Here is a 27,867-nt window from a genome sequence, read left to right on the forward strand (position 1 = left end):
TCAACAGGGGGCACTATAGGTGCCCCCTCGGCCTCCAACTGGAGCCAATGCACCCAAGGGGGCCCAACTGGGAGCCCCCAAAGGTGCTTTCCGACATGGTTTACATGTCAGACAGACTGGCATAGAAACCATGTCGGAAACCATTATCGTAATCTCAAGGGGGGAAAGGCCTGTCCAGATTCCGACTGGTGGACAGGCTCTCCGAGCCCATAAGAAGCCAGACTGAATGACCGGCAGGTTTCCTTTCCGACCTCCTCCATTTTAATGAGGCGGTAGGAAAGGAATCAGACCCGCCCATTATGTTGCGGCTCGGAACGGAGCCTTCCGAGTTGCATCGTAGTCGGCCCCTTACTTGTTATCTGTTGTACTTATCGTATAATGTATTTGTGAACGTTTTTTTTGTTCACAGTTAACTGTAAGTTTGAATTGTTGATTGTTGTATTCCTTTACATTAAGCTTTTGGTAATATAACAGTTGAAGCGAAATACAGTGCAGAATAACATGTTTTATCTTTTTCTCTCTGCTCAACCCCCGATATTAATAGCATGTAAATAAATATTTAAAGAGTCCTTAAATATGTTCCAATGTACTTTTTAGGCCTTTGCAGTATGGCTAACGATTTCAATGGTTGTGCATTCAATCAGTTTGTTCAGCTGTTCCACTTTGGAAGAACATTTGGGTTTTTGCAAATTATGTGCTATTTGATGTTTTCAATCACAGTTGGTACGAGTAAAACAATTAGTGCCTGACCGACGATTGTTCACTTCCAGGGTACAGCTATAGTTACAGGGTTTAAGACAGTTGTGTGGCTCTCAGGCCTGATAACAAGTAGTTTTCTTGGCTTCAGGCAGCCATAAGAATGCCTTTCAGGGCTTAGAGCTGTATTAACACTGACTCAAGGCTCTTCAGAGACAACTTTCCGTATTTAGAACCTTCTTAAGCCTGTAACATGTGTTTTAAATTAGGCCGTCTGTTCTCGTTTGCCTTATGATTATGTAAGTATTAAAACAGAGTTATAAGGGTGTCTAAATCTAGGAAGGATTATAGCCTGAATAAAAGTCATGGTAAATCAGATCAATTGTTCATTACACAAACAATTGTGGGATCCAGTAAAGGCGAGAGAGTTTAGTTGATCAGGTCCTAGATTAGGAGTTGTTGGCACAGACTCGTGATCTAGGATTTCTGAGAAGTCTTAACAACATTCAAACCATAATGTGCTCAGAGTGTGTGTTTTTGTGTATGTGTATTATTTTGCTCGTTTGTGTGTATGTGTGTTTGTAGATATTAGACTATATTTCTATGTTGGTATTTTATGTGTTTGTGTGTATTTGGATAGTAGTATGCAGGCTTGTGTATATCTGTTAATATATCTGTGTGTGTGTGTGTGTGTGTTGTGTTTGACAGAGAGTTTAGCTTATGTGTGTATGTTTCTGGTTACATGTGTCAGTGTGTATGCGTTTTTGATTGGAAATGTATATAAGTGTGCATTTCTTTGTTTAGTTTTGTGAGTTTTGTTTATTGTTCCAGCAAGTATATCCATGTGCATGAGTATGTATGTGCAAGCATACAAGGATCTTTGTCCAGACTGTTGTGGGTAGTGGGTGAATAATAAAGTGAGACGAATGCATAAAATAATAACAGATTATGTTGGGTACGTATTCTTGGAGACAGCCACCATTTTCCTTCTCTTAAACTGTCAGTGTCTCTACGAAGCTTCAACAATTGAAACTGTGCTCCTCAAACTATTCTCTCTAAGACATGTCTTTGTAAATGTTGTGGGCAGAGAAGGCCTCCAATGCAAAAGAAAAGAAGAGACACATGCACACTAGAACTGCTCATAACTGAGGTTTATTTAGTCATAAGGCATAACAAATCTAATCATACAGGAAACCAAACCCTGATCGTCGACTTGCATTGCTTATTGTAATAAGGCAAAAATAAAAATGAATACTTAATTATTACATTAGGTATCTTCGCTATCTTCGCCATAGTTGTAGGATGTTTAGAAATCGGTGAGTTGTGTTAATTGACTAGGTTTAAAATATGATAGAAACACTTCATGCACCACTTTAAGCTGCAGTATGATGGAAATAAATATTACAAAGAAAATCAGAAAAAGGAACTTCAAATTCATTTCTGGCAGTGGACCTGCACATAAATATATCTGATTTATTGTATACCGCAGCACAATAATGATGTAAATGAAGCCTGCACCCTCAATTCACTCATTGGAACCTTGAACACAGGCGTGTCTTTTGGGATTATATGTTCAGCTTCATTCAGTATATGTGCTAATAATCATTACAACCATAAACATTTGAAATAAGTGAATGCAGTGCCTTAGAACCAAACAGTGACTGCTCTGGGGAGTTAGCCACTGCCAATTCTTCAAGGTATAAATCATTGTCAGACATCTGCACTGTCCCATTAGTTCTGAAAGGGTGGCACAATGCAGTGGGTCAATACTGGTCATGAAAGAGGGCTGAGCCCTACAAATATCTGCAGGTGCAGCAGTGATAACCAGAGGCTAGTCGGTGAATGAAATAGTTTGATTTCTACAGATGTTCAGACAGAGATATTTGGATGAGAGACACCTAACTTGCTATTCTCAATGTGGTAATCTCCTGTGTTCTGGAGAAAACAGATATTGCTGCAGCTTGAGACCCAATGGAAAGATAAGAGTTTGTCATTTGCAAGAAGCAAACACAACAAAACACAGGAGCTAGTGAAGCAATCAACCTCAAGGCCAGGCTTGGTGCAGCAGTGGTGGAAGCATTATTGTCTGCAGACAGACACTATTAAACCCTTGGCAGGAAGTGACCTGTCTCAGTAGGACATTTCCTACAGATGTGAAAGGAGCAGCAGTCGTACACATTGACAATCACAGTACAGCTTTGACTGCAGTTATGCAGGGTACACTCCCTCCTTGGTGACATCTGGGGGTCTGTCAGATTATGGCACTAGCTCTCTGCTTTGAGGAAACATGATGAGCACTAAGCAGCAATGACAGTGAGTATCAATTCCAAATATGGCATTAGTTGTGATTCTGGTGTGGTTACATTTATGGTCATCCCACTAAAGGAGGAACGCCCTTGATGGCTAAGAACAAGGGCTAGGTACATGACAAATGCCTCCTGCCTAAGGTTGATTTTTGAAGCAATGTCTGGGGACATGGCAACTATAAATGAAAGGATCCCTCTCTGGCATCTCAGTTTAAAGTAAAATACAGTCATCCAAGAAAGAGCAAACAAATGTCGACTCATGTGCACTAAGGAGAAGATAGTGTTGTTCCCACTGAGATCAACCTACGGGAAGGCACTGCACATCAATAGTGGTTTCTGTACCAGATTGACATCGGTATGTTCCGGTTTCGATCCGAGTTTTACCGCCCTGGACGATTTTCAGCTCCACTGGCACTGAGATTGTGACCTCCTTGCACATGAAACTGACAGTCACATTTGACCGTGGAGGAGCCTTCACCGGCATGCTCAACTCTGTCTTTTTCCTCATGGTGGATGACTCAGTCTGCCCTTTCTTCACTGTGAAGGTGTTGGACAGCTCTGTATTAATATCAACCACTCCTTTCAAGGTAAATGAGGTACCCACCTTGATTGTTGTCTCATTGCTGAATTCAAAGCTATGGGAGACAAATTTTTCAAACTCTTTGGAAGAAGTAGCAGTGAACTGCTGCTCAACGCTTGATTGATTTTTGTAATGATACTGATCTATCTGAACGCTCCTTTCACTCTCTACCCTTTTCTTGTCCCACAGAATTGTGGATGTCACAGAGCACGTTCCAGCGCGCAGAGGATACACATGGGAGACTTGATCATTGAAACCAATAGTACAGTAATTCGCCAAATATTCACCAGCCCTGGCTACAATGCACCTTCCACCTCTGTTTATATGCTCATACAGAGCCCAAGCTCCACTCTGGACTCTGTGGGAGGATATATTATCATGCATGCCTCCAAACGCTAGATTGGACTCCGAAGTCAGCACTAACGCCTTACCCCCTCCATTGATATGCTCATAGACTGTGATCTGGGGACTGCTCAGGTCATCAGTGATCAGCCTAAGGGAAGTTGCCCCATCATTCATCCTAGTCTGTGCATATTCTCCCTCCTCTAGAACTTCGCATTGCCCCTGATAGTGCAGATGCTCATAAAGAACCCAAGGCTGCCCGACGACCTTCACAGACGAGATGCAGTCATTGAAGTTTTCATTCACCAGATTTGGAACATCTGCAGTAAATGTCTTATACATTCCTTTGAAGTTAGCATGTTCATAGACAGTTATTGTGTTCATGGTCGTAAGCTTCAGAGTTTCAAATGTGTGCTCTTCTTTCACCCTGTAACGTAAAACAAAAGAAACAGCGGAGAAACATCAAGTAGGGTTTTGGGCAAATTCACAGCACTGATTCTTCTCCACTCACAGAAAAGATTTTATCACCAAACATGTTAAATGAGCCTGTGTTTTGAAAATGGCTTTCCAAACTAAGAGCCTTGTTTACCAATAATTTAGAGGTACCACAGATAAAGCAGTTTGCTCTGGCACATTTCTAGGGTTTATTAATCTTGTAGATAGCCCATACATAATGGTGTGAGTAAATCACCTGATGAACCAAAAACCTTGTCCTGTTCCACTTTAACAGCAAAGATGTTGACACTTACTCATGATAGAAACACAGTAGAGGTCAATATCAATTTCCTCTGCAGTAAATCTACTTATACAAGTTACACAAAAGAAAATAATTTTAAATATAAATTCTCTATGTTTCTCTTTTTCCTCACCTAACACAGCATTAACTGTGAACTAACTTTGGAGAAAAAACGTAGGGAATTGTTCACTATTCAAGAAAAGTGTGTGCGATGGAAAGAGGACACATTTTTCATTTTGAGAAACTTGTAAATCAATCTTGGGTTTGCAAAGAATATTTAAGAACAAATGTAAGGGCAATAGTCAGCAGACCCAAGGCACATGCAGAGTAGAATCTAGCCAAAGCGAAGGCAAAACCTGATTCAGGCATTTTAGCCAAATTTTACCTGATGTTCAGTCAAAGTAAAATTGTGTATTAAAAACTGGAGAGATTTCAGACCTCATTGGCACACTAATTTCCTGTAGGATATGTAGGATCAGATGTCACTCTTGCTGTATCACTGTCCCATCCTTCTCCTAATTTAATCACGTCTGACTGTCTCCTAATATGTTTTTCTCCTCAGGAGTCTTGTTACCTGCTTTTCTGTCATTTGCACAAATGATTTTAATGTTGAGTTCCTATGCAGAGTACTTGACTCTGTATGTGTGAAGTTTCACCCTAAGTGGTTATCTTACACACAGAGAGAATACCATTCCCTCTGCCAGGCCATCATAGAACTGTAGCCAATGGCAACCAAATACGTCATTGGGATTCAGATTTTTTTTGTCTGTAACTTTATTTGAAGGATGACCTTGGGAGCACACACACCTGGAACAATATCTCCCATGCTCCCATACTATTGCCATTTTTGTTGTGGGCTGATTGTAGTTAATGTTGTTGCACAGCTATAAACACATTGACCTTAACAATCGCTTTTTACCATTAATGGATTACACTTATGCTCTTCTTGAATGCAGGAAGCGTGACCTTTCACTCTGTTGCACATACACTACAACTGGGTGGCTCTCACAGATGCTAACTAATTGGTGGCTTGGAGGAGCTGCACCTTTCAATGGGTTTCACTGAAACTGCAGCTGGCTGGTATCCATCAACACTTAATAACTAGTGGATTTGGAGATCTTTGTCCGACTGCCAAAGTTGTAATACGGTGGTGGTGGCTGAAACCCACCACCTCGCCCCAGCGAATATTTCAGTCCTCGGACTGCCAGACTCATAATTAGGCCTTAATTCTCCCGTTCCGTATAGACTATTGTTAGCTAGCAGTATGGGAAAATTGCTTCTTTTGAGCGTTGCACCTGCACCGCTACTGGATCACCTCATCAGCTATGAATAGCCAGTGTTTTGGGGAACCTGGACCTTCTAATCTGCATTGTCACTCTGCAGGAAAACATCTCAAATGTTCAAAATGTTCCTGCATGGGATCTCACTTTTCATAGAGGTAATTTCCTTATAATCATGCTTCTTCTTCTAATGTTCACTCCTCTCATTCTATTCTTCATCTTCACGTCATGCTTTGCACTATCCCTCTCCGGCAACAGCTTAACTCTCCTCTACCCCAACCCTCCTTACCTTACAAGTAACCCTCTTCCCTCATTCCTACTCCCTGGATCTCTCCACTCCTCTTATGCTCTCCTCTCTTCTCAAATGCCCAGTCCTTTTCTCCCCTTGATCAACTCAGGATCATTCTTCTAATGCACTTGCCTCCTCTCACAAAATGTTTTCTCCCACACTCTTGACACACCTTCTTGCAACTCGCCTTACTCCTCCCTCAGCCCTGCACCAGTCTAGAAACCACTCCCAAAAGAGGCAAATTGTTCTCCACTTCACACCTCAAGTGCAGATTTTCTCTTCATCAGTGAAAAATATTTAGCCGATTTAAATTTTTCCTGCCTTTCATGAGGCTGATTCTTCAGTCTATACAGTCCTCATGTGCAATTGACCTTCTATGAAGCCAAGCAGAAAAGTTGTGGTCATCCTTAAGAAGTCCTTATCCACCTCCAGCTGCTTAGAGTGTTCATCCAAAGAATGCAAACCTTTGCTAATCAATTGTTTACCTTCTCCAACCTGTGCTTTTTGATTTCTGTTGAGTTACACACTGCCTCTGAACAATCCAGCCTTCCTTGGCACCACTGCAGATGTCACCACTTTTACATCCGGAAGACTAAAATATCTGGTTTGACAAACGATACTGGACTCACATCAGATGATGGTTATGAACTTACCTTGGATGTCATTCACCTGATCTTTAATGTTACACACATAAAGCTGTACACATCCCTGCCAAAATCTTTGCTCCACTGGGACACATCACCATCATAGCAAATCGTCCTATCACCTTAAGTGACAACTACAGCCTTCAATTTAAATGCAAACTTTGTTCTATGCCTATCGCTTCACACAAACAATGATTGGCTGAACCTCACCTCACTTCAGTCAGAGCCAATGAATTTGATGAACTTTGGTAAGCCTGGTTCACCTGAAGAAAATCCTCCTCCCGGCCTCTTCTGCCTTCCCTGTAAGTGTCTTTATCAAGAAACTCATCTGGAAGGATCTTCAGTGATCTTATGGCCCACTACATTCAACTGACTAGTTTCTGACCAATCTCCAGTGTATCTTTCTTGGTAAGCTCATCAAAGCTTCTGCTGTCCCCTTTGAACCTATCTTATAATCCATCAGGGAACATCATTGTAAACACGAATGGAGTGCTTCTGATTCTTCTGCTGGCTTCTCTTCGGTATTTCACATGGTATACCATCCACCCTCCTTCATGCAGTGTCTGACCTCCACATTTATGATATCATCCTAGACAGCATTCCTTCATACCTCACCAAAAGGTACATCATCATCAACACATGAGCAATCACAAATCTCCAGTCATAAGAGCTCCACATAAGCACATGTGGCCAGAAGCATCTTCTTCATGTCTCAGTGTTTTTCCCCATTGACCTTCATTCTTCCAATTAAAATGTACTTCTCGTCTCAGACAAGAATTCATTGGTTGTAAAAAATTTACAATCAATTGCCCAATATTTTTGTTAACAATATTTAGACATTGATATTTATTTCAAGAGATGTATGTTTTCATTTATAATCTGACATTTAACTCAACATTTGGATGTCACCAGCATAGTTTTTGAAACTGGTTCTTAGGTTAAACAGTAGCTGGTGGAGAGTCTGAAAGTGGTTATTAAAGAAGGTTGGGCACAGACATGATCCTGGAAGCACCAGTATTGGACCTTTACACGTTTAGTTGATTCCTGTTCCACTCCAACTACAACCTTACTTTCAGGGAGGAAAGACATCAACCAATTTAGCTACACTACTACTGACACCCAGCAATCCTCACCAGTCTATCTGACATTCTGAGATTGACATGCAAGTAACAGATCTTCTTAAAAATCCAGCAATATCAAGCATGCGCTATCTCAGGAATCTACATTGTTTAAAATAGAAGAGTAGACACAAATGAAAGCAGTCCTTGTAAAAGCTTTGGACCCTGGAACATGGATAGCATTCCTACCGATGCATGTTAGCATGGTAACTGACCTATGGTGTCTGACCTGCACTACCTGCACTATGAGGTGCTTTCAATGTAAGATTCTAAGGTTGTCTAGTGGGTGCTGCAGTATTTAATACACTAGAAAATATATGGTTGTGAGGGCAGATCCTGGGAACTGACGACACTGATTCGTAGCCTTCAACACACACAGCAGTTCTGCCAGTTACATCTCAATAAACCAGGCCATCAGACAAACCTAGAGCATGGGCTAAGTCAGGAACCATCTCACCCTGGGTCATCTGGCTACAGTAGTGCTAGGCATCCAGCCTAATGTACATCAATGGCATCAGCAGTGCAGTGTTAGAGTGTAATCCATTTCTAATGGTGAGTTCATTAACAATGTGAAGCAAAGTTTTGCACCTGAAGGGCTGCCCACACATGAAACAATAAGCAACAAATCATGCAACTGGAAAACAAACAAAATAACCATCCTTTGGCAATCAATTCATAAAAGAAAAGAATTATTGCAGTACAACAACATTATCTCAGGTGAGAACTGGAAGATTCAACAACACTTTCTCTCAAGTCTCACCAGAGCTGGTCCTCTAGTGAGACTTAGGCAGTCAGCATGGAAGCCATGGCCCTTTTAGTCCTCACCCCTCCCTGAGTATTTGCTTCCTAATAGGGAACCTATGACATGAGGACCTAAAGCTATCACACTTACCTCTCCACAAAATGGTTTCCTAATGACTGAAGTGGCTTCCAGAGGACTCCTGCAGCTGACAATGATGGCTGGATCTATAATAAGAAGAAAAACAATGTAAATTATTGAAAATGTTAAGATAGTTTATGGACGTTGTATATGTTAAATCAACAGTCCCGTGGCAGAAGGCCCCAGGTCCTGCTGCCAGTTTTAGGATGTTCATGAGGGAAACAGAACGTTTTTTACTGCATTGAGAATAGTGTAAACGGCATTAAATGCAATAGAAGTAACTATGTCACATTAATTTGGCCAAACATTTCCAAAAAAGGAGATATTGGAAATTTGTCTTGTTGTACAGAGAGCGCTCATGTCTTATGTCAAGATAAGAAGTGAACAACAAAGTGATGGTGGAATGCTTGAAATAATCTTAGCCACTTGTAATGATTCTGGCCATATGCATTCCACCATTTTATGTACAATATGCTACCTCAGTCTAGACCAACCCACATGCAAATTGGCCTTAACCCCACTCTATTAAGAACAGTTCAACCTGAACTGCCAAGCCAGGTCCTCTCAAAACCAAAACAAAAGCAATTCAAGAACGGTTTCACCCAAGTTGGATCTCTTCAGTGAGGTACAGCTTGCTTCCACAGTGAGATTGGGACATACATTTAGGCATACTTGTTGCACTTAGGGCATGGTTATGAGAGGCAACGAAACATATGTGTGCAAATCAGTGCATAGAAAATGTTACATAAAGCAAAGGAGACAAAAAGGTGTAGGATTCACATGCTTTACATACAGATAAGCACTTTTTAAAAGTGGTTGGTCTGGGGAAGAACAAACTCAGGATTCATAACATCACACAGAGGTTAAGATGATTTTAATAATAAGAATTTATTTCCACCCAAATAAAACCTTTTTTAGCAACATTAAAATAATGAAAGACTGGGAAAAACATAACTTTCTAGCCTGTACCATGCAATTTGCGTGCAGCTCTCTGATGGCAGTTCATAGCTCAATGTGCTAGTTTACAATTGCAATTTATGAACTGCACAGTAACAAAAGAATCTCTGTAACAAAAGCATACAACCATTGGGCTATGCACATAAAATGCTCTTCCTTAATATGCATGGTACATGTTCTTTGCAGCAGGCATATTAACCATCTGCGCTACCTTAGATGAGTCAAAATTGCCACTTGACAAAACTCCCATCTCTCTCTAGCAGGTATGTTAATCCCCAGAGTCATCTTGACAGTTTCTATTGTTGCCTGACAACTGCTGGTTATAGAAGGAACTTTTCAGTGCTTTTAAAACTTCTGCACTGCTGCAAAACCAGCCACTACTAACAAAACCAGTTCCCTAACCTTTCAGTCTCCTGGGGAAATGCATGATGCCCGGTATGGCCAGTCAGGCCTTGGATGAGATCACAATCCCACAAGAGAAGAAAACAAACAGGAGCTTCATAAATGAAGAGACCACAGATTGACATAAAGATGGTGAGAACCACTCTGTACGCCACCTGGTTCCCTCTGATTCAATGAACTATCCTCACCCGTCACTGATGTTTCCTTCGGGAAGGTGTGAATAATTATCTAATAGCCACCTACAAAAAACATCTGGAACAGTTAAGGGAACCCTGCTGCTTCGTTACACCAGAGAAAAAAATTACAAGCTTGTTTAAAACTCAGGTCAAGCATGAAAAAAACAGGATCACTGACACAATATTTTGGTAAACAACAAACTTGACAGTAAAATTGTGTCAAAAGTATTGTTTATCACAATATTGTGCTCCCGATACTTAATGATGGTGAGTACAAAAATATTTTAGAAAATTACTGTTGACACAACTATTGTCTCAAAATATACGAACATATTGATTTTTTTTAATATAGGGTTTAAAGTAGTAAATGTTAAATATTCTAATATAGAAATTTGATACAATGTAAATAAAAAAATCCTCTGATATTTAATACTATATATCAGCATATACTTATATAAATACACAGACACCTCTATATTTGTCAGTGTTTATATCCTTTGTGTATATATATATATATATTCATTAGAAATCCTAAGCGTTATAGTTAGGTGAATTTGTCAGTGACAACATTAATGTTTTGAACTAAAACAAACACAAAAATTCACCAATTATGGTAAACATCACTCATGACATGTTCTATGACATCATTTATGACATTATTGCTGACATCTCAATTGACATCATTGATGAAATCTTCCAAACTTCTTTTGTACACATTGTTCTATAAACCGGTATAGCATTAGAGCTATGAAAGTAAGTGCAAAATAGCTCAGAATGACATAAAGCATCCTTACTGCCATCATACTACAATTGCCATAGGTAAAGGAAGCATGTGTTCTGTGCAACACTAACCCTATACACTACACTTAATGGGTATCTCCCTCTGCCCATTTTACAAAATGTTGGGCCCAGATGTGGGTTCTTGGGCATGGTCATGGCTCTGGAAGAGAGGCTGTGTGGTCCTGCCCCTCATGCAAAGTAGTTTTAGCCCCAAGGGTGGACTTCCTAGGGCATCTTGGAGAGGGGGGCCGTGCCTCCCCCTCACCATACATAATATGTTTGTCCCTGGGGGTAGGCTCCTGGGGGGCCTCTGATGGCTCAGGAGGGTTTGGGCCTACTCCCTCCCTATAAGAAATGTTTTTACCCTCCAGGGTGGGCTTCCCCAGGCCTCTGGAGGCTCAGGGTGAAGGGCCACGTAACCCGTTCCCTTTAGGGAAACATCTCAGGGATGGGCTCCCGGGGCCAAAGTTAACAAATGCGGCTCTGTCCCATTTTTTTCCCGATCCTGCAAGAGCCTTGCCAGATAGCAGCATTTTTTGCCAATTTTCTTTTTTTTTATCCCAGGAGGGGGCCCTCTTTCTCCCCTCCCCCATGGGACATACAGGGTCAGGGTCTTCCTATCTTGCCCCTTTATACTATTTTTTATTTACTTCAGGACAGAGGACTAAGTCCTGTAATGGTTTTCAGCAAAAAATGTTCATGTTGCTGGCAGCCAATCAGAGGGCTCACTTCCGTGAGAGTCTGATTCCAGCAGAACGAGATGGCCCAAGGGAGAAAAAAAACCTCCCTGGTCCAATTAGAACACTTATTTTCACACTGGTGCTCCAGCAAGAGACTCCAGAGCCTCTCACGGACCCAACTGTCCTACATTTCGCAAAAGTTACAGAATGGGTTTACACCATATTATTAAAAGTACACTCTAGATTCTTGACAAATTTTGTGTAATTCTATTCAGCAGTTTTTGCTGTACCCTTTGTCTAAAGAAGCCTATAGGAAATGCATGGGGCTTTTAACTTTTCAGACACCCCTTTTTTCTAGCCCCTGCTACACAGATCACCTGAAACTTTGCAGGAAGGAGCTGAGGTGGGTGAACCAATATATTATTTATATATATTTATAATTAATACAAATATTTATTTTACGTTATACTAATTTTTTATTACCGTGAAAATGAATAAATAAATGTAAAATGTTAAAAACAAGTGTAATGTAAAATGAAAATATAACATTTATAAACAATACAAACATAAGAGATATAAACAATTCAATAGGAAAAAATAGAATAATTAATGTAGACAGTAAATAAAATATTAAAAATGTAAAACTCCAAAAAACACTGCTAAGAGGTTAATTTCACTATTCCTACTGCAGTATAAACAAAAGTAGGGAGAGTACTTCACTTCAAACACATTACATATATAATAACACTATCAATGTAGAAATATATTAAAATCAATATAACAATTACCAATTAATATGAAAATATATATCTGTAATACAAAACAAAAAACAATTAATGAATCTACATAATTACTATTCAATAAAATAATTGTCAATTAGTAAATAATTGCTATTCAATTTTGTATTAACTTACCACCATATTACCCTACATTCCTAGCAGCCTGCAACTAAAATGTAACTAAAAAAATAAATAGCACATAATTTACATATTTAAACTCAATCAAATAATTAACAATTAATTACTAACTGTTAAATAATCATTACTTAGGGCCTGATTAAGATTTTGACACTCTCACAGCGGGCAGCCAATCCGACGACCCGCTGCGAGACTGTAGTCTGACCACCTGCCAGATTACCTGTCGGATCCGGTGCGGGCCGTCCTGCTGAGGCGGTCCCACGGCCAGTCCTTTCTAAGGCTCAAAGAAGAGCTGTAGAAAGGCAGCACCATGGGAGAGCCGCAGCATGTTCCTGCACAGGGAGAAATGAACCTTGTCATGCATTACTTCATGTGCAGGAACTGGGGGTGCCAACATCATGTGCCCCCCTGCATGCACCCCACTGCACACAGGCAGAAGTGGGCCCTGTTTGGGTCCCCTGAGTTGCCTCCCCACCATCGTTTCCATGGCGGGCTCACCGCCATGGATAGGGTCGCAGTGAGCAAATCGTATTATGCACATATTGCAGCATATTGCGGTGTCACACAACTGTGCCATCACCACAGAATCCATGATCCCTGGCGGCTGAGGTGGTCCTGTGTTGGTCCACCACCACACTCAGAATATGGCCTGGGGGCCGGGACTTGCGACGTGAACGGAGCGCTGCCTATCGGACACTCTGCCCTCACTTGAACATGCTGCCAGCTCTGGGTGGCTATAGGAAACCTGATGTCCTGGGGCACGACGGGGGCTTATTGATTAAGGGGGGGGGGCGATGCGTTTGACGTGCCTGATTCGGTCCGCCCCCCTCCATGTGGCTGCAGTGAGGATGAGCTGGAGGGTGCAAGCGTTCCTCTCCCTACATGTTGTACTTGGTCTCCTTTACTTTGCGAGCACCAGTGCAACTTCTGGGAAGACCCCAGACCATTGCTGTTTGGCTGCAGCCCGGCGCGCAGGGAGGAGCCCTTCTGTTCATGCTGGGTGACTTTTCCCTTTGCATTTTGCATTTGGCTTCCTGGCTGATTCTTTGTGTTACTTGCATTTCCTTTGTGATTTGTGGGCTCTTTCAGGATCACTAACTTTCATTTGCTTTCCCACCACTAGACTAAGGACCTTCGTTTCAAGCCCAAATTGCTTGGGGCCAGAGAAACAAAGATAGGTCTTGTCTGTTCTACTTACGGGGTGGCCATCTTGGAATAGTCTGGCTGTGAAAAGCTACAATGTGCTACAATCAGCAGCAGCAGAGAAAGAAAGGTAGGATTCCTTTCTGTGGGCTTGGGGCTAGAGAAACTAAGATAGGACTTTCCTGCTCTACTCATGGTGTGGCCATCTTGGAATAGTCTGGCTGTGACAAGGTATTATGTTCTCCAATGTGCAGGAGTAAAGAAAGAACAGTAGGAGTTCCTCTCTGTTCTACTTGGGGAGTGGCCATCTTGAAATTTTCCGCTGCAACAAGTAACCATGCTCAGCTTTTACCTAGGAGTGTTACAATTCACTAACCACCGCTGTCATCTGTTCAATGAATAGTGTATCCTCTTGCTTCGCCCTGTCGAATTCGGAACCCTTGAATGGAATATTGCACACTTAAAATTTGGTTGACTGCAAATCGATTTTGGTGACCTTAACCATATTGGCCATGATTTTTCCTCTCCCATGCTGCCCTTGCTCTCTTTCCTCACCATGGCTCTACCTACTACGAGCGCATTGGACCACCTGACTTTGGTAGGCCTTAATGCATTTAAGATTGCCTATTCCCCCAACCTCCCGAAAAAAGCAGGCAAGCCCTTTAAACATAATCTACTCAAACGTTGTCCTGAAACGCTTATCTCTGATACGTATTCTGCTCGTCAAAGGGTTTAGTGGTTACAGACCTTATGTTCTACACATCCAGAAGAGCCCAGTGGAGAAGAGCCCTAACTCTCTATCCTAACCCCTAACTCTCTACCCCAACCCCTTTCTCTCTATCCCTCACTGGATTACTCGGCCTCTCCCTAACCACCCCTTCAGGTCCCTTAGGTTCTTACCTCAGTTGTTGGATGATGACACGTGCACTCTTCTTCTTCTTTCATACAATGGCTCATGGGGAGGCTTCTCTGGCTCACCAGTCAAATACCAACTATTTCCCTGGTAGAGAACCTAGTGTTAACCTCAGATTTGTGAATAGTGATAACTTTCTTCAGATCACCACGTCTCGCCCAGAAGAGGTCACTACCTTTTCTCATATCAAATCAATGCTTCTCAACTGCAGATCAGCTGTGAAACACGCTGCTGATTTCTCTGAACTCATCATCTCTCAACAGTTAGACCTCTTGATCCTTACCGAAACTTGACTCAATGACTCCTCCTCCCCAGTGCTCGGCATCTTAATCCCGCCTGATTATGACATTATCAGATGTGATAGACTGGCTAAAACGGGAAGGGGCATTGCCGGCATCCATTGCTCCAGCCTCACAGTGAAACAGGCTCCAAAGGCGCTGATGTCCTCCTGTGAGCACCTAGTCACAGAAATCTGGAACAATGGCAAGATTGTCTGTGTTCTCCAAACGATATATCATCCACCCGGTGACAATCTGCTCTTCATAGAGCAAATTATGGAGTCCATTTCCTCATGCGCGGACCTTCACACTAGCCATATCTTCCTCGGGGATCTTAACGTTCACTGGAATGACACAAAGGATCCCCGAGTATGCTCTTTTATGGCTTTCCTCTCCGACCTCAACCTCATCCAGGCCTGCAATGGACCCACCCACATTAAAGGCGCCACCCTGGACCTTATCATAGCTAGAGACAACATTATACTTCTTGATGACATTATACCCTGTGATTGGTCAGATCATTACCAAATCTCCTTTCACATTCTAGAAAAGGTCCTGCTCAGACAAGGTTAACCGCTTGAAACCAAAGAGCTGGTTTGCAATCTGAGAGACATCAACATCAATAATCTAACTACCATTAGCAAGAATCTGCTTCAGCCTCCCCTGAACATGTCTAACTTGGACGACCTTACGGATCACTACATCAATTTCATGTCAAGTATATTTGAATCTATAGCTCCCAAGCAACTCAAAAGGATTCCGATCAAACAATCCAAACCCAGGTTTAATGAATCCCTAAATGAGGAACGTCGCAAACTTAGGCTTTCTGAAAGACTATGGAGAAACTCTCCCTCCACGACAAGCCTCAATCAGTTAAGGAGGATGAGAAGCGCAAACAACAAACAGATTCGCAGTGTGAAATCAGATCACTTCAGGGCCCAACTTGACAGCGCTAAAAACAGACCCAAGAAACTGTTTGAAATCATCAAACAACAAGCTACTCATACTACAAACCATATATCGGCACTTATGACCTCCTGCCCCAGTGAGTCGGACTTCTCAGAGAAGGCAAGGAAAATTGAACTTGAACTGCAATGTGCCGCTGCAAACCGGCGGTCCTTGAGCTCCCCTGCATTTGGTGTACCTAAGGCAGAGATTGCATTTTCCCACCCCATAGTCTGCTCTCCTAAAAACAACTCATTTTGAAATTCTTTTCTGCTCCCGGATGATGCGAATGTGGCACTTTCCCTGGCGTCTCTAAAACCCTCTAGCCACTTCAGGGATTCTCTTCCCGCTAAGCTTCTCAAAGATCTCAATTCAGCCATTCTTCCACTCTGGGCCCGGATCATTCAAGAATCTCTCTTACAAGGGATGATTCCTGACTGTCTCAAGACTGTGGCAAGTCAAGCTCATCCTCAAGAAGCCGAATGCCAACTTAGCAGATCCCAATAATTTCAGTCTGATCACCAACATCATGACTTTAGCGAAATTACTCGAGAAATGCGTCCACACACAGCTCTGCAACCACACTGAGAAATGTCAGCTCCTTGACCTTTACCAGTCAGGTTTCAGAGCAGGGCACAGTACTGAAACCACACTAACTCACATCGTTGATGACGCCTTGAGATCTCTTGATCATAATGTCCCTTGTCTTCTGATCCTTCTTGAGTTGTCCTCAGCATTTCACACTATTAAACAAGAAAACTTGATTGCTATTCTTCAACATAGGATGGGGTTATCGGGCCCTGTCTTAAATTGGTTTGCTTCTTTCTTGCATAACCGTACCCAAAGAATCAAAGTTAACCAATCACTTGCTGCCAGTACCCCGGTCACGATTGGAGTACCTCAAGGTTCTGCACTGTTGCCCACGCTCTTTAACCTTTTCATGGAACCTCTTTCCAATATTCTGAACGGCTCAAACATTCAATACCATATATATGCTGATGACACGCAACTGTATTTGAAGATCTCCCCTCCTGATGACATAAAAACTCTAAATGATGCACTTTAGAAAACACAACAGTGGCTAACACATAATCATCTGATTTTAAATACCCTCAAAACAGAATTCCTTCTGCCCCCCCCTGCTCAACCATTCTGCTCCTACCCAAGACTGGATCAAACAACTCTCTACACTCAACTGCACCCCTCATGTTGTTGACTCTGCTAGATCAATAGGCATCACCCTGGAAAAATACCTAACTATGCAAGCTCACATTAGTGCCACTATTAGGGGTGCCAATCATCAACTCAACACCCTAAGGAAAATCAAGCCATTCTTACCTCCTGAGGACATCCAATCATCAGTCTAATCCCTAGTTATCTCACGCTTGGAATATGGTTTGGTGACTCTAGCTGGCCTTCCTACAGCTAGATTGGCTCCACTTTGAGCCACTCTTAACGCTTCCGCCAGACTCATCACTGGCTCCAGAAAACATGACCATATCACTCTGGACTTAATTCAGCTTAACTGGCTATCCATTGAAGCAAGGTTTTTTTTCAAAATAGCTTGCGGACGCACAAAGCTATTCACTACAACACCCCCGTCTCCCTAGCAAAAAAACTTGAGCTATCGAGCTAGAGTTGGAACTTAAGAAGCTCAAATAATCTACTTTTGAAACCACCCAAATTCAATAAGAAAACATACAACGGTGCTTTCTCTGTCTTGCTCCAAGAATTTGGAACGCTCTTCCTCCCGAGATCAGATCCAGCCCGTCGACTACCTCATTCAAAAAACATGTCAAGTGGCTACTACTGAAAGACCATCTACATCAATAGCCCCTATGCCATCTTTAATCTGCTTCCATCAGAAGCTTGACAGTCTTTTTATCTTTCGCTCAAAATGTGTTATGTTTCTCTTTACAGGTCCTTTTTGATGTACTGCTTGCTGTAACTTTTTGTAGGTACTTCTTGTGTTCTATTTTACACTGTACCCATGTTTTAACCTCTTGCCATGTACCCTCCTTTGTACAGTGCTCTGATACCCTTTTTGGGTCATGTTCGCGCTGTATAAAACTTTTCAAATAAATAAATGGAAGTTGTACCACCACCACAGTGGTATGCTGACCACCACCACAGATTTAGCGGTCCCATGGACCGTCAAACTAGTAATCAGGCCTTTAAATAACTTCACAGCCTAAACCCCTAAAGCCTTGAAGCCCACAACCAAAACATTATTCAAATAAAGAATTATTCCATAATTTACATATTTAAAACTCAAAAATAATTTTAAAAATACTAATCAATTAATTATTGCTTACTAAACCTCCCAACCTCTACCCCTACAAACTTAGCATCCCACAGCAAAATTTTAAGTAAAATTAACCAGTATTCCATATTTTACATAATTAAAAATGTTTTAAATATGTTATTAACAATTATTACTAAATTGTTAATTAATTATTACTTAATTAACTTTCCATCCTAATCCCTTACAAACCTAGCATCCTACAACTAAATTATAAGTAAAATAAGTCTTCCATAAATTAAAAATCAATTAAATAATTAATTAACAATTAATGATCAATTGTTAATTCGTTTTTACTTAAATGCCTGCAAATAAAATATAGCAAAATAAATCAATATTACATACTTTACATAATAAATAGTTATCATATAATAAAATAAAATGCATTGCATAATTCGTAATTATTTCCTAATTCAGTTCCCACCCTGTCAGCCTACAAAACCAACAACCCGCTAAAACACTATAAATCACTATTGAAAACTAAATAAAACATAAATAAATAAAACATTCTAATAAACTTAACATTCCACGCTATATTTTGAAAAAATAATAACATTCATATCAACAATATCAGCACATAAAATTAGTATATTAATTAAACACATCCAAATAATTTTACAACTATATTTTTCACCACTATATTATTGAAAACTATATTAAAAACATCAATATTATTTAAAACACTGTTATTTTCTTTATAAAACGATTTTCTTGTCAATGATATTTGTGTGTTGCAATATTTATGTGTCAAGCTATTTAGAGACATTATAAGAGCATCAGGGCTTGTTTGAGGTGCTTGCATTTTTGATTGGACTGATTCTTCAGTCGACAGATAGTTTTAAAAGTTAAATGACAGAATGGCTGCGTATGAAAAGTAAGTCTGGCAGCAGTAAAAAGCCACTGAAAGACAAATGTGAACAAGAAGTGATGATCAGTGGAGCTGGTCCGGTGATGGATATGGTGGCACTGAAACACCTGGGAGCTGACACTGCAGACACATAGCCTTCAACGTACACAGCTCTTCATTGAGTTGCATCGCATTAGACAAAGTCCTGGGACAGAGGCTAGAACATGGGGTGAAGTCAGAAACAGCTCATCAGGTGCCATGTGGGTACAGTAGCACTAGACTGCGCACACATGCAACACGAAGCAGCAAACCATGCCTCAGGCACACAAAAACAAATGAAACCACCCTGTGCAAATGTGGGGTTGATGCAGTACATTGTGAGACTTGGGGCCCGATTACGAACACAGCGGGATTGAGAGCAACTGACAAGTAGTTGGGGTCCCACCCACCAAATTAGGATGCAACCACCGTGTAGGACGCCGGAATCATGGCTTTTTCCATTGCAGCTTGTGCTGTGGCCCGAAAAGGGCTGCAGAACACGCTTCAATGTTACAAAGGATGTGTTTAAACATCCATGCACTGTATGCCAGGCACTATATGGTGCATAGCACATGGGGTATGGATGTTTGGAGGGGTACCACAGGTGCCCCCCAGGCCTCATAGCAGAGGGCCACGGGTGACGGAGACCCTGCTAGGGGCCCCGAATGTCCCTTTCCGACAGCCTTTCCATGGCGATAAGACCCCTATGGTAAGGCTCTTGGAAAGGAACATCGTAATCCCTATGGCGATGCCTGCACTGACACCCCCCCTATTGTAGGGAGTACAGTCCGACCAACTAGCTCCTTGGGCCCATTGGAAGCATCAGTTGGTCCCTCGAACCGATGCAGTCCAACCGACCGCATCATAATGCAGCGGTCGGACCACTCTGCTGAATGTTGGTCAGACCGCCACTGACGGCCTGTCCATGGCAGTCTGACTGCCATCCTAATGAGGCCCTCTGTCAATCAACATGGAAGTCTTGGTCCTTTTATCCCCGCTCCTCTCTGAGTGTTTGCTTCCTAATAAGAAACCTTTGGTGTACATTTCTTACACTTACCTCGTCACAAAATGTTTTCCCAGCGACTTAAGTGACTTCTGAAGGACTCTTTCTTGCCGCTGACAACTCTTGCAGGAGACAGCTAACAATTATCACTGGATCTACAAGGAGAAATGAAACACAGCGCACCTGTATTAGTTGTAGACAACACAACATTATGTAAAGTATTGAAGTGGATTCATCAAAATGCTCAGCCTTTCGGCAGTAGGCACCAGGACCTGCTGCCAGTTGTGGAAACTTTAAATGGGGACGAGTAAACCATGTATAGAGATGAGACTGTGTAACTACCCTATGTGCATGAGAAAGCGATATGAAGCATTAATTCTGCACACATTTTGCCATAAATGAGGCTATACAAGCACGATGCATAGGCAAATAAATGGGTATGGCCTACTCAAACTCCAGCTCAGAGCCAGTAACCGACTGAGCCTGTCACCTCTGGTAAGATGGCCTGGTGTGCTCAGTCCCTGAGTGCACGCACACCAACAAACTAAAACTGATGAATCCCACAAGAGAAGCAAACATACAAGAACCTCATCAATACCTACAGATGGGCTATATATGATCAATATAAACACGGCGAGAACCATGCTGCACGCCACACCATGCCCTGTACCCCATTCAGTGAACGAGCCTCACCCGCCACTGCTGCCTCCTGCAGCAAGGACTGAATAATGACCTCAAAGCCACCTATGAACCAGATGGAGCAGCAAAGAGAACCCGCTGCTGGATTTAACCAGGGAAGGAAGTTACAAACGCAATCCAAACTTACCTCAAGCATGAAAAACACACAAGGCACCCTCTTCCACTTCACACTCCACGTGAAACAAATACAGACAGAGGAATGAGGGTCATCCTTACACATGCTCCAAGCCAGTGCTTAATTTGAGCAGGGTTTGGCCAGGGCCCGGGCATGGCACCCATGTGAGAGTTCTAGGGTTCCCTCTGGATGCCTCCATTCATGGTTGCAGTGGTTGTGCATTGGCCAGATTGTTGTACATTTTTAATAGAAAAATGGCTGCTGCTCGCCAGCTAAACTAACTGCGCAAGATGAACGCATGTTATCATTTCAAGAGTGCACTGCTAACACGGCAATGCAAAGCTTTTTTTCTGGGACCTTCCTTATCCGTGATTTGCTTCAAACGGGGTCATTAGAGACAAGGTGAGCCAGGGTAGCTGTACCTGTCCAGCTCGCCTTGCGTTGAACCGTTCAGCAATGTGGGTCTGGCTAGTCTGGTCCAGGGGAAGCCAGATTTAGATTTCAATAACCCCTGCCAATACCAAGAGGAGACCCTTGGCAGACAAGTAACCTATCCACATGCTTGACTACAAGACCCAGCATGCAAAGGAAACAAGTCCTGGACAAACCCCTCTCACCAGACAAGAGGCGCTAACAACGTTCTAACTATGCGCTGACTTTAGGAGTTAAGATTGTGTGTATCGTGTGTCACTTTAGGAATGTTTACTTGGATGATGTTAAAGCAGTAATTTATTTTCTTTCTTGAAGGGCCTGACAGATATGCCTATGGTTATGACCCCCCTACGTTTAACATGATGCAGGTAAATGCCAGTTTGTTAATGTTTCTCAATTTTGTTTTTGAAAAATGTTTATTACTAAAAATGTGATTAGACTAGAGTGGGATCATAAATGTGGAAACTTGCCTTGCAGAGAGTCCTAAGTTGAATGATGCTGCCCTCTGGTGGTCTTTACTGGTGTGAACTGCAGTGAAGCTCTTACAACAAGGGGGAACACAGCAGAAAGTTATGATGACTGATGCACAATTCTTTGCCGGTCACCGGCTGTCACTTCCTGCTGCAGAGGCAGAGCGTATGGTCACATGTAAGCAAAACAACCTCACTCACACTGCCTGAGAAGCCAAACACTGAATGGTTGCCTTTGGGCTGAAACAAAAAATGTGGCTGAAGAAAGCTGGCGCAGACTCGAACTATTTTGTCAGCTGTCTTTTGGGCTGAACCAAAAGTAAATGAGATACCATTTGACCAATGGTGTCTTTACAGAAAATCATAAAATTAATTTTTAAGAAAAAATAGTCTGTCAAGGCAGCTATAGACCATACTTATGTTTGGAAACAGGTGAGGGGCCGGGCCAGTCAAAAGAGAAATATAGGGTCATATTTATCTAAGTGTTGTGCTGTCCTTGCCAGTGCCGTAACGAAACTTGATGGGCCCCCCCTGCAAGGAACATGGGGGGGGGGGTCCCCTCCGGACTCAAGTAGGCAGTGGCGGCTGGTGGATTTAGAAAGTGGTGCGGCGTAAAGAACTTTTTGATTTTGACTAAGCAAGACAGTAAAGAGAATGAGATAAATTGCTAGGCCACATATTGGGCGGGCATTACAACAGACTTCCCTTTAAGTTCACTAGTCGCATCGACGTCTGATGGGGAGGGTGAATGTTGATGGCGATGTCGCCTAGTGGCTATAGCTGCTATTCGTGCAACACTAGGAAGCAATTTTGAATCTCAGAAAATCTCTGTGTGCCAAAAAATTGAGCATGGCCTGTGTCTTTGGTGAAGCGCACTTATGTCCTTCAGCAAGGTTCGCTCTCTGTAAAACTGCTTTCGCATTGAACTTTTATGGATTGGTCTGTAATCAGTAAAATGGCCACTGAGAGGGGTGTGACAGATTGGTGTACTGAAATGTGTTAGCCACAAATGACAAGATGATCTATGTTTTGTGAGCTAGTGGTATGCTGAAGTGAGTTAAGGCAAGAGTGACCTGGTGGTGTATGGTGAGATGTGTTAAGTGATGCTGTTGACCATGTCTCTGCAGTGTTGGGTCATGTGCCTTAGTGTGCAGGTAGGTGGTGTTCTAGATGTGGGCTTTGTATGATATGCTGTAACCTGGGTTGTATGCCATGGAATATGGTGGTACTGTAAGAAGAGAAGGCAAAGTAGGGACCAGTGTGAATTTTATTTGGAGACTGAGTTTTAGTGGTGGCGTGTTGTTGACTAAGTGATGGTCTAGAACAGGTGTGGACAGTGAGCAGGAGAGGGGGAAGCAGGAGAGGGAGAAGCAGGAGAGAGAGCATGAGAAAGAGAGGAATCCACAGTAGAGAGTATATTAGCCAAATGCAGAAGTATTGTATGGTTATGTGAGGTGAGATTATAGGAAATGGTATAGTGTTGGGTGTATTGTTGTGTGGGAAGTTGTGATGTCGACTTCTGATGTGGGAGAAGGCCAGGAGCCATGTATAGTAGTTGGTGGTGGGGGAATTGGGGAGTGTGGGGGAGGGAGACAGGGGAACAAGAGGTTTAGAACTGGAGGGAAAGTTGAAAAGAGTGAAGAGAAGAGAGGAAGGGGACGTTGTAGTTAAATGTGAGAGGGGATGAGAGGAGCCAGCATGAGGAAGTAAAGTAATGGATAGGGTGACATGAGTGTGGTGTAATAGAGAGTGTTTCAGATGATGGGCGGGAGCTGTCTGTGATGCTGCGACATATCCACATTTTCAAGAATATTAGACTGGCGGACCAATTATTTTCAGGTGTGCGAGGGATTTAGGTGTGTGGAACTCGATGTGCTGTGAGGCTCTGTGTTAAAGAGATGGGAAGTGCATTAGGAGTAAATTTAGGGAAAAGAGGAAAGATTAGCAAAATTCGAGAAAACAAATAAAAGAAAATGAGGGAGAAATTAGGAGAGGAAAAATAGACAGAAAATATGAAAAGGGAAGGGGAGAGGAGAAAGACGTATAGAAAGGTGAACAGCAGAATGAAAGAGGTGGGAGAAAAATTGATGGAATGAAAAGATGAGGATCATGTAAAGAAAGTGAAGAAAGAGGAGAGCAAACAAAAGGAAAGGCGAGAAAAAGGAAGAGAGTTAATAGTGGAGGTTATCAATTTGTGAAGAGTGGTAATGGAAATTGGTAAGACAGCAAGAAGGAGATAAGAATAAATAATGTGAGAATAAAATAATATAAGGGGAATACAGAAGGGAAGAAAGTAATGAGCAAAGCAGATGGGGAAGAGAACACGCAAAAAAAAGGAGAGGGTGTGAAAACATGAGGGGAGAGAAAGACAGAGGAAAAGATGAGGAGAGGAGAGAAAAAGTAAAAGAGGGAACTAGAGATGTGATGAGTTATGGGAATGTGAGAGGTAAGAGGACAAGAAATGAAGAGAAGAAGAAAGAAAAAAGTGGAGGAGATTGAAAGCAAGAAAGTGAAGGGAAAGAAAAGAGCAAGAAAAAAGGGAGGACAATGGCACAACAAGAAACATGAAAGAGGAGAGAACGGAAAAAGGGCAAAACAACATAAAGCGGAGAAAAGGAGTAAGAGGAGAGGGAGAAACAAAGGGAAGGAAGAAGCTGATTGCAAGACTAGCCTCTCCAACTGCTTTTCAGCTTTTTTTAATATATATTTTGTGCTCCATGAACATAATTCCCTCCGGATGCCCACCCCCCCCTTACCCCCCCCACACACATCAATACATTTTAATGTACATGTATGACCCAGAATAAGTAACTACACTCCTTCGCAGTATCTATTTTCACATCGTGGATCTGCTGTTTTTGTCAGCCCTTCTGTCCGGGCCAATGTCTAGTCCACGCTTCCCTGGCTTGTAATGCCCTTTATTATCCTAACCTATAGACACAAACAACTCTGCGATAACATTCTATTTTATAACCATGTGCAGCACCTCAGTCAATGATTGTTAAACTCAAAGGCCATTCCCATCGGACACCTCGAAATAAAGTTGGGGCTGCAAATGGAGTTTTTATGTTGAGCCGGATTGCTACGTCACCTGGCATTACATTTCGATGAGCCCCCCGATTCCGCTCGGGACTACAGCCAGATTTAATTGTTCCAAATGCTGCTTGTTAATGTGGAGCTGAGCCGTAGATCAGAAAATAACAAACATTGTGAAACTGCAATTTTACACATAAGACATTTAATGGTATCAGAGTCTCATATCTGTCTATAGCAGCATTCCATACAAACGGGATATGTAGGACCCTTATCATTGGTACTGACTGTCCTCTGTGGTGCATGCATTGGCAGAATATTATTTTTGGGGGAGGGATATTTGTAATGTTTTTTGTAGCTTTCTGAGAAGTTATTATTTGGACCTAGACTACACTGCCAGGGTGAAGGGACGAGGGGAAGCGACGCAGATAGCATTGCCGCGAAAGACATTTTTTAATGGTATGCTGATACAATTTTGTACAATCTCACGCATACACACATTAAAATACACATACACTGGTGCAGGATGTAGACACACACTAACAATATGAACATGCTCTCAGACATACTTTTAAGGTGAAACTTACCCGAGGCAGTCCTTGACATGCACTTCACAAATCACCATTCCCAACAGCCCCGATTCAGTAAAGTGCGCCAGAGCGAGGCTTACACCCTTATGCCCAATCAGAAGCCCAGATAGGACGGAAGGCTGTCCTTTTCCATTATCGTGGCTTCTGATGGATCATAAGGCCGCGTGAGGGACAGGCCCCAATTCACCATTTTCTGACATGCTGCACTGCCTGAGGCTAGTACAGCATGTCGCCGGATATGTATTGCATCTGTGAAAGGATGGGCTGGAACTTCCCATGCCTGACACTTGTGCAATACAGGCCCGGGGAGCCCTCTTCTGGTGAAGGTTGATATTACAACCTTTCTATGCAAACTAACGATCAGTAAGGTCGTTTCTTTCATGTTAAAGCTGTAATATCATAACAGTTAGGTGTGGAGTAAGGCATGATGGTTCGGGGTTGCCGCACTTTTGTCCCATATAAAGGAGGGCTGTGCTGAAGGGGCCCCCTGGAGCTTGGGGGCCCCCCCACACTGCGGGGGCTGCAGGGGCCTGTGCTATGCCCCTGGTCCTTGCGCCACGGAAGGTAACGCAAGGGCAATGTAAAACCTAGATGAGATTTGCCAAGCCATGCAAAGCCTCCTCGCATAGCCCTGTGGTGCTTGGTAAATCTGGAGTAACGCAAGAGGCAAAAGTCGCTGATTCCATTACTCTGCCGCAGGGAGGTGGTCCATGGGTGGAGTGCAATGTTCCCACTTATCCACCCATGGATTTTGGTGCATTCCTAGATTTACCATGAGTGGTAGATCGTGGAATGCATCAAAGCACTTTACCAGGGCCGGTTTTGGTTCCCAGTCCGGCCCTGCTGGCTGCCAGGCAACCCCTGTAGGATGGATGTATTTAGATGATTCTATTGTTATTTGTTTGGAAAACAGGATGCTGGTGAGACAGCTAAAACTCTCCCTAGGCCAGACCTAAAAAAGCTCCGAAAAGCAGGTGATAGGTCCTTTTGGAAAACTATTAAACAAGAAGGCAATGGTTTTGGACACCCAATCCCCCATGAATCCACCAGCAGAATATATCCTGCTGAGGCTGCAAGATGCTCCGTATTGGTCTCATGTGCAACAGGAAGAAATAGAGGAAGGACAGCAGCTACACTCCCCAGGGCCTGAGGCCATACACGAGAGAGCCCACTGAACACGAGGACACTCCCAGATGTTGATGGCAATATGCGTTGTCATTGGAAATAGTGCCAATCACGGGTCAGCAACGCCCTGTTCTTTAATCTGCTTCCCGTCCGATCTGTCGCGCGCCTTCACCCACAGGGTGGGGTGTTCACCCGCAAGACCTCGCAAACAGCGTTTGTCAAGTGTTGAGCCCGAAAGATGAAAAGATGATTGTGTGTGTATGCTTGATAGTGCTGAGAACACAGCAGGCCAGTAGTAAGAGCGCCCCGGTCTAGGAAAATCCCAAGTGAGGATAAAATGGGTGGAACGGGGAAGGGGGGGGGGGTGGAGGCAGGCGCGCAACGCCCATTTAGCTCAAAGGGCTTTCACTGGCACAAGACACTGGTGGTGGCTGTCACCTGGTTAGATTAATACTCTGCATCTGGAGGTTATTCCACATTATTGGCAGTCTTTGGTGCTCAGTTCCTGGGGTACCCCTGCACAACTGCTAATGGATTGCACCTAAGCCCTGGCTCTTGTTTTCTGGAGGTGTACACACACAAACCACAAACCATTCATATTCCACACCCTCCGAGCTACATGCATGTCATGTCCTTTATGCTTGTTGTTTTCATGGCTCACACTGTCTGATTTCCCCAACGTTCTTATTGACTTGTACCCTAACTGCATAAATGACGCCATTCCAAGGGTCTCTGCTAGCAGGTGCAGGGTGTGTGTATACGTGTTAGTGTGTATGTATACATATAGTTTGATGTCTGTGAGTGTTTGTGTGTGAGTACAAGTATGGCTTTATGGTGTGTGTCTGCGTGTTTGTGTGTCTGCGTGTTAGGTGTCTGTGGGTGTTTCGGTGTGTGGGTGGTAACCTGTTTCAGGTGTATGTGTGTGATGTGTATGGATATGATGTGTGTGTGTATGAATAAGAGTGCCAATGCATACACAGAGCATGCGCGCCACCTAAGAATCCAATTACAGTCCAAATCCAGGTGTAAAATCTCTCTCTCTCACAGATTACCTTGGTTAGTAGCCCAGAGTGGCATCGCCCATGCAGTACTCACCAGGAGATGGCCCCTCGTCCGTCGCATCTAACACTCACCTGCCCGGGACCCTGTT

At 42.8% G+C, this 27,867-nt stretch overlaps 1 pseudogene across 2 annotated transcripts; it reads right to left on the reverse strand.

Annotated features, from left to right (window-relative positions):
• Nucleotides 1–1,832: 1,832 nt before the first annotated feature.
• Nucleotides 1,833–27,867, reverse strand: LOC146812818 (epidermal differentiation-specific protein pseudogene; annotated as a pseudogene). 2 transcript variants are annotated; one of them, XR_014966898.1, is made up of 4 exons: nucleotides 27,813–27,867; nucleotides 20,308–20,408; nucleotides 8,884–8,957; nucleotides 1,833–4,351 (listed from the first exon to the last, which is right to left on the reverse strand). The product of XR_014966898.1 is annotated as an epidermal differentiation-specific protein pseudogene, transcript variant X1 (transcript). The 2 variants fall into 2 exon arrangements; XR_014966899.1 differs by lacking the exon at nucleotides 27,813–27,867 and adding an exon at nucleotides 25,590–25,612.

Source organism: Triturus cristatus, chromosome 7, assembly GCF_964204655.1.
Source record: "Triturus cristatus chromosome 7, aTriCri1.1, whole genome shotgun sequence".
NCBI classification, from domain to species: Eukaryota; Metazoa; Chordata; class Amphibia; order Caudata; family Salamandridae; genus Triturus; species Triturus cristatus.